The sequence below is a fragment of the Chenopodium album genome, chromosome 2, assembly GCF_948465745.1.
Source record: "Chenopodium album chromosome 2, dcCheAlbu1.1, whole genome shotgun sequence".
In the NCBI taxonomy this organism is placed as follows: Eukaryota; Viridiplantae; Streptophyta; class Magnoliopsida; order Caryophyllales; family Amaranthaceae; genus Chenopodium; species Chenopodium album.
The window spans coordinates 23817970-23824965 of NC_137835.1; the positions used below are offsets into that span (position 1 = coordinate 23817970).

Consider the following 6996-nt stretch of genomic DNA (forward strand, 5'->3'; position numbering starts at 1 on the left):
CTGCTCTCCATGTGCTTTTGCATATTAACCAACATTGCTCTAATTTCCCCTAAAGAAGGGTCTGAAGATGAGGGGGGTTGTTGTGGTTGATTCTTTTGGCCAGCATTGGGATGATAGTATTCCTGCTGCTGTTGCTGTGGCACCTGTGGTTCTTGTGGTGGTGGATTTTGAACATTAGTGCTCCGGTAGGAAAGGTATGGATGATTCCGATATCCAGGATTGTAAGTGTTGGAGTATGGGTTATTCTGCCTATAAGCTTGGAAGGCATTAACTTGCTCCACGGAACTCCTGCAATCTTGCTCCCAATGACCTACAATACCACAACTTTCACAGAAAGCCTCATTAGAATTATTATTAATCGCAGAAACATTGGCTACGTTAGCAGTGCTCAGATTATCTAATTTTTGACAAATAGAGGTCAATTGAGCTTGCAAAAAGGATACAGAGTCGATGCTATGTTTCCCCTTGTTAGCAAATCCTCTCGGATTCCCATATTGGGAATTGTGTATCGCCATATCTTCAATAACCTGACCTGCGTCATCAACATTAAGATTCATAAATCTCCCACTAGCTGCAGAGTCTAAAATTATTCTAGAAGAATTTCCAATGCCATTATAAAAGGCTTGGATTAACTGCCATTGTGCTAAATTGTGGTGAGGGCATTCTCTTTGTAAGTCCTTGAACCTCTCCCAAGCCTCATATAAAGACTCATCGGCTTCTTGGGCGAAATTCTGAATCGCGCTCCGTAGTACTGCTGTTCTCTCTGCAGGATAATATTTGTTATAAAAATTCAAAACAAGAGTTTCCCAGTCAGTTATACCAAGCGTAGTTCTATTTAGACCATTAAACCACAATTTAGCTTTTCCAGTTAAAGAAAAGGGAAAGAGAATCTCCCTGATTTGGTCTTGAGTGACCCCGGCTTGCCTTATGGTGTTGCAATATTGACAATAGTCGGCAATGTGAAGATTTGGGTCTTCACCCTTGGCTCCACTGAATTGCTTCCTCTCTATCATCGTTATAAATTGAGGCTTAATTTCAAATTGAACCCCATCAAGAGCCGGAGTGGGAGTGAGATGTGGGAAATCCGTAAGCTTTGGTTGTGAATAATCACTAAGTTTCTTTGGAACCGCCATCTCTGATTCTGTGTCTGATGATGCCTCTGAATTGCTAGAACCAGTTGGAGAATCTCGGTGATTATTGTTATTATCACCAGAATCCGCCAGGATTTGCTTGTAGAAGTTTTTCTGTCTATGGAAGGAACGTTCGATCTCAGGATCGAATGGGATGTAACCTGATCTGGAACACCTGGGCATAAACAAAAACTAGAAGCAAATATGAGATTTGTCTCAGAGAACTAACGCTCTCTGAGACAAAAAGGGAATAATCTAGACTACAAAAATAATCAGAAATAAAAATAAAACCGTTTCCCCGACAACGGCGCCAAATTTTGACAGGGTAAAGTCGTATCCCCTAATCAAAAATAATTACCTAATTCACTAACTAAAGTAGATAGGGAAGTAGGGTCGATCTCCACAGGGAAACAAGTCTTTTTACTCCTAACTAAATATTATAATCTAAATTATTTAAGTAACCAATATTAAAAGTTGAATATGAAACTAAACTAAAAAGAGTAGGAAAAGGGAGAAAATAATATATAAAAGGATCTAGGGCATAGGTTCACCAATAAATAATACTCCGGGGCAAAATAGGGTAATCAATCATTGACATTGCATAAATAACATGATTAACAGGCTCTCGCAATTTATTAACCAACATAGATCTAACAGGCTCTCGCAATTTACTAGATCTAAGTTCTTATTGAAAATAGCCTTTAATATCAAATTAACATCTGCTCGATTCATCAATTTAATATTGCTATACTTTTACAAGCCGCAATTGTACAACATTAAAACAATCCAATAAGAAATTACATGCAATACCAACAATCAATAATAGTCAATCATCAATGCATCAATTAACCAGATTGTAAAGGGCTCTCGCTACTTATTACAATCACACAATTAATTTATCGGTATTAAATCTCATCTCTCGAATCTTGACTTAACCATTTATAAATTAACTTGCCTATTGAAACTAGACCTAAACATTAATTCTCATCTCTCGATTCTTGAATCAATATTGTCAAACTCATGCATAAAAGATAGGCCTAATCCAGTCACAGAGCATTAAATCAATCAATAGGAAATTAATCTAGCATTAATAATCAACAACAATAATTTACCCCTTCATATTATTTATTAGATCCCCATAAACCCTAGAAATTAAACTACTCACACATAATTAAATATAAACTAAGCAAAGCAATAAAATAAATCATGATCAAAGGAATAAAATAAATAACTAAGATTAAGGGAAGAGAAATCGTCACCAAAGTAAATCTGGAATTAATCAAAGAAATAAGAACAAAGGTTTAGAGAGAGATTAAGAGAGAGAAAACTAAGTAGAGAGAGAAAGTCTCGGAAAAAGGATTAAGAGAAGAAGAAGTCGTCCTAAAATCGTATTACGGAGGAGTATTTATACTCCGTACAAAAATCCTAAACTAAAACAAATTAAAACGACTCTAATTGTCTCCTGAATATACACGCGCCCGGTCGGGCGAGGCACCGCCCGATCGGGCGCGCCTTTTTATCTTTAATAGCTATCTCGCGCCCGGCCGGGCGCGTCACCGGGCGCTCCTCCCGCCCGGCCGGGCGCGCCTCCGGGCGCCAGCCTTTTTGGCCGATATTTGGACTTCGATTGGGCTCCAATTCTTCGGGCCAATCTGGGTTTCCTCTTTGGGTCTTGAATACTCGGTCCAAACGCCCCAGTATCACCTCTACCGAGCCCTTAATCACCGGTTCGATGGCTCCAACCGGCCCTGGGCTATAAAATCTGGTCGTGCTTCTCCAGTGCTCGTGATTGCTCCAAAATATCTCGGGAAAATACTCCAAAAGCATAAATCCCTGCAAAAGTCAACCAAATCTACGAAAACACTAGAAAACACCAATTAGTAATAAAAGTGGCTCTAAAGAGCCAAAAACACTACTAATTATGACCAAGGGACGGGGGTAAAATACTATATAAAATGAATACATCAGACATCTCTAATCAATTCGAAAATTAAATTTAGAATTAATTCATTGAGCAAAAATGAAAATTTAATCAAGTCTAACTTAAAATAAAATTTTCTAAGTGCATCTAACCAAAATAATTCCCCAGAACCATTCTTTAATTAAATTGGTTTAACTTGGTGCAACAAAAATAAGAGGGCAACTACTCACTATTAATTTAATTAATTTAAATTAATCTTGACTTTTTGACAAAATAAAAGGAAGTTGGAAAAGAGAACATAAGTTCAATAAAGATTCCAACTTTAATACTTGTGAATCCTTGAAAAATTATATCTTCCAATATGAAGATAAACAAATTTCTATCACAAAGTTTTGAACTTTATGATTCCAATCAACTAAAAAATTATTAAATCAACAAAGTTTAACAAAAATTCATGGAATTTAGTAACATAAAGTTTCAATCACTTAACATAATTAAAGATTAAATCTTTAATACTTGAAAGCCTCAAAGAACAACAATTTCACACTTAATGCAATTAGTTTGCAATTATGTGAAAAATAAAATTAAACCAAGCTTTCAAACACAAATTACCACCAAGTAATCATGCCTAAAGAAGTTTAAAATTGCATATAAAATATGTATTGAACCAATTACATAACCAGCATAAATATGCAGTTAATTTTCAAGGTTAGAAAGACTTAAAATTTTTGGTCAAAACAAAAAATCCCTCGAAAAGTGCATTTATTGTCATTTTTTTTTGCCTAAAACCGAGTTCTAAAAGGGTAAAATCATTTCCAGAACGCCTTTTCCACCTAAAATTCACTATTTTTGGGTCCAAATCTGGGTTCGGGGCTGATGACTGCTTTAATACGAGGTTAAAATAAATAAAACGAGCTACTAATCTAAATAAATATTATGATTTTAAAAATAAACGAGCGAGGCTCCGATACCGCTTTTGGGGTTTGGTGAGTCCAACTCACCGCGGAAACAAACCCAAAACCAAGACCGCACTCGCAATAAATAAAACCATAAACATAAATAAATTAATCACAAGATTAAGATAAGATAACTACCTTTGGAGCGTGCTTCGCCCAAACGGAAGGGTCTCTTACTTCGAAAGCAAGCCTCGAAATTATGACGGCCTCCAACGATAGTCCACCCACAACTCGACCACCGAAAAACGGTCCAATGCCTTGGGGTTAGCAAGGCCCGATCAAAACCCGAGTGATTAATGAGTTCAAAGGTTTTCACAATGGTGATGCCTTTTCCAAGTCTCACTCAAGTTATTTTCCCGATACCCCAACTTGGGTATTTATAGGGAAAATAAGAGAGTGAAAAGCTCTCCCATCAATGTGGGAGAATTTGATTTTCCCATTTAGTTTTAAAGCTAAAATAAAATTATAATCAAACTAATAATAAATCAACAAGTGGCAAACTCATGTGAGAGGTTAGGTGAGCACCATTTGGAGGAGGGGGGACCAAACTTGCTCCCCACTCCCTCTCCCAAAACCAGCCAACACACAACCTCACACTCCTCTCACTTCGCGCCACGTGGCACCCACCCTTGGGCACCAAGGCACCCAAGGTGGGCTGCCTTGTCGTGGCTGCGCAACAGGCCCAGCAGCGCAAGCAAGCGCGCAATGGCCCAACCATGCTGATACTAGCTGGCGCGCTTTGCGTGCTAGCTACTGCGACTTGTTGCATCGTGGCTGCTAGCCAATGTGCGCACAAGGTAGCCCCAGCAGCGCTAGCACACACTAGGTTGTGCCTAGTCTTGCGATGCTAACCTTGGTGTGCTAGCACGCACCAGCCAGCCTAGGCTCGGCTTGGTGTGCATGCTAGCCACCATGCTAGGTTATATGCCCCTAGCACTCGGTTTGCCCGGGGCATTCCGATTCTAGGGGTATTTTTGTCTTAGTTGATTTATTATTATTTTTACGTCTCGTCTTTTACTATTTTTCGACTCGACTTCCGACGTTCGGTTCCGGCGCTCTAATCTCGAATTCCCCGACGGCTAAATATTAATTACTCGGTCGACATATTAATTTCTTCCGAATTCATTCGTCGCTTCGGTTCATTAGTTGCTTGGGTGTGACACGAAGGGTTCATTCAAGTTTAAGCTGTAATATTAATTATGCATTAATATTACTGATCGAAAGCAGCCTCCACCCAGGCATTCCGATCACTTGACCTTACTAAATATATTAGCTTTCTAATAATTCCGAACCCACTAACGGAATAGTACACTTGTTTGAAGGACACCATTCCTTTCAAAAACTATACACTAGGGTTTTGGATTCAAGGGATTTGGATTAGAGGGGTTTTGATTTAAAGGGAGCACAATCATCATTATTCACATCATCATCAAGAAATAACCATTATCAAGAAACATAATCATCCTCATACAGAAATCATCATCTAAAACAACCAAGAATCATCAAGAAATCATCATTAAAACAACCAAGAACTATCATCAAATCGTCATTTTAAACAACACCATCCAACAACATCATCTAAGCATCAAGAAAGGAATTCACAAAACATCAAGGCAAGAAGAAAAAAGGATATCCTCAACAATAATAATGGCACACGACCGGTGTTTCCCCACAAAGAAAAGATACCCCCAACCTAGATTGTAAACATCTCAATATCCCAACAATTTAAAACAAAAGATCACATAGTAAAAGAGATGGAGGAAATAGCACAAAATGGGGGAACTAATGACCGCTAGGCCCGACCTCATGATCATTGTCATCCCTATTATTGGAAAACCCGGATGGGGGACCATAAAGATCTCATCCCCCGGTATAGCCGGGTGGCCAACAATAATGACCCCGGAAGTTAGGGGCCAAGAGAGTAAATTGCTCGGGCAACTCAAGGGGAAGAGGATGGGTGGGGTCGACATAAAGGTAGTTGGGATCCCCCCTATAGTCGCTCCTACCGGACACACAGAAATCATAGTTCCCTTCTCATCCGAGAAAGAACGAGACTCGGTGTTAGGTCCTTGCAAACCCGGCCAATATGGGGATGTATGCCTGCCATCATCCTCCTAGACGGTACGGGACCAAGTTCAGACAGAAAATATGGATACTTAATAACGGGGGTAATTTCGCCACGGTTAACACTAGCACCATACATTTGTTGTTGTAGGAGGATATGTTGTTGCATTTCAGTGATGCTGCTCATTTGATTGTAGATGGTCTCGAAGTCTTGATTATACATACCCTCCATTCTTAGTTGCATGCCTTGTATTTGAGCTTGCAAAGCCTCCAAGGTGGGGTTAGAGAATTGATGTTATTGTTGTTGTTATTGTCGTTGTCGTATATATATATAAATTGTCTCTAATATGTCAAATGATTCGAATGAAAAATGAACATTGCATGTTGAAGATCCAAAGGGATGGACTTTCAATATCATTAAATTATGAATCTATTGATATATGTGAACTTGTGCTTAACTAAAGCTAAAGCGTGAAAATTTTGAAAAGTTCAAAAGATTCAGTATGCAGTTCAGTATCAACTTGACAAGATGATGATTACATTACAATATGATTGTAATTGTGAAAGTTTGAGTCAAGATTTACTTGGAAATATATATTCAATATATTGCAATATGATCGTAATAATAATGAAAATTTGAGCCAGCACCTTGATTAACATCCAAGAGTTGTGAAATCGTTTTATAACAAACTCCAATAGTAAACCTTATGAATTGTTTACCAAGGAGCTATCAATCTATATAAGATATACTTTGATAATGGATGAAAATTATCCATCTTACAACCATTATTCAAGGGATATAATTTTAAGATAAGCTACAAAACTAAACAAAACTACATATGTCAAATAAAAATGTAGCAAAGGCTTCATATATGATATGGATAAGAAAAGTTTTTATAAAGTCTTTCTACAAAGCAAGGAATGA

At 38.1% G+C, this 6996-nt stretch overlaps 1 non-coding gene across 1 annotated transcript; it reads left to right on the forward strand.

Moving 5' to 3' along the window:
• The first annotated feature begins 645 nt into the window (after positions 1-645).
• LOC145607803 (small nucleolar RNA R71) lies at positions 646-752 on the forward strand. The gene has a single exon (XR_014105634.1). It is a non-coding gene; the product is annotated as a small nucleolar RNA R71 (small nucleolar RNA).
• Positions 753-6996: the final 6244 nt, after the last annotated feature.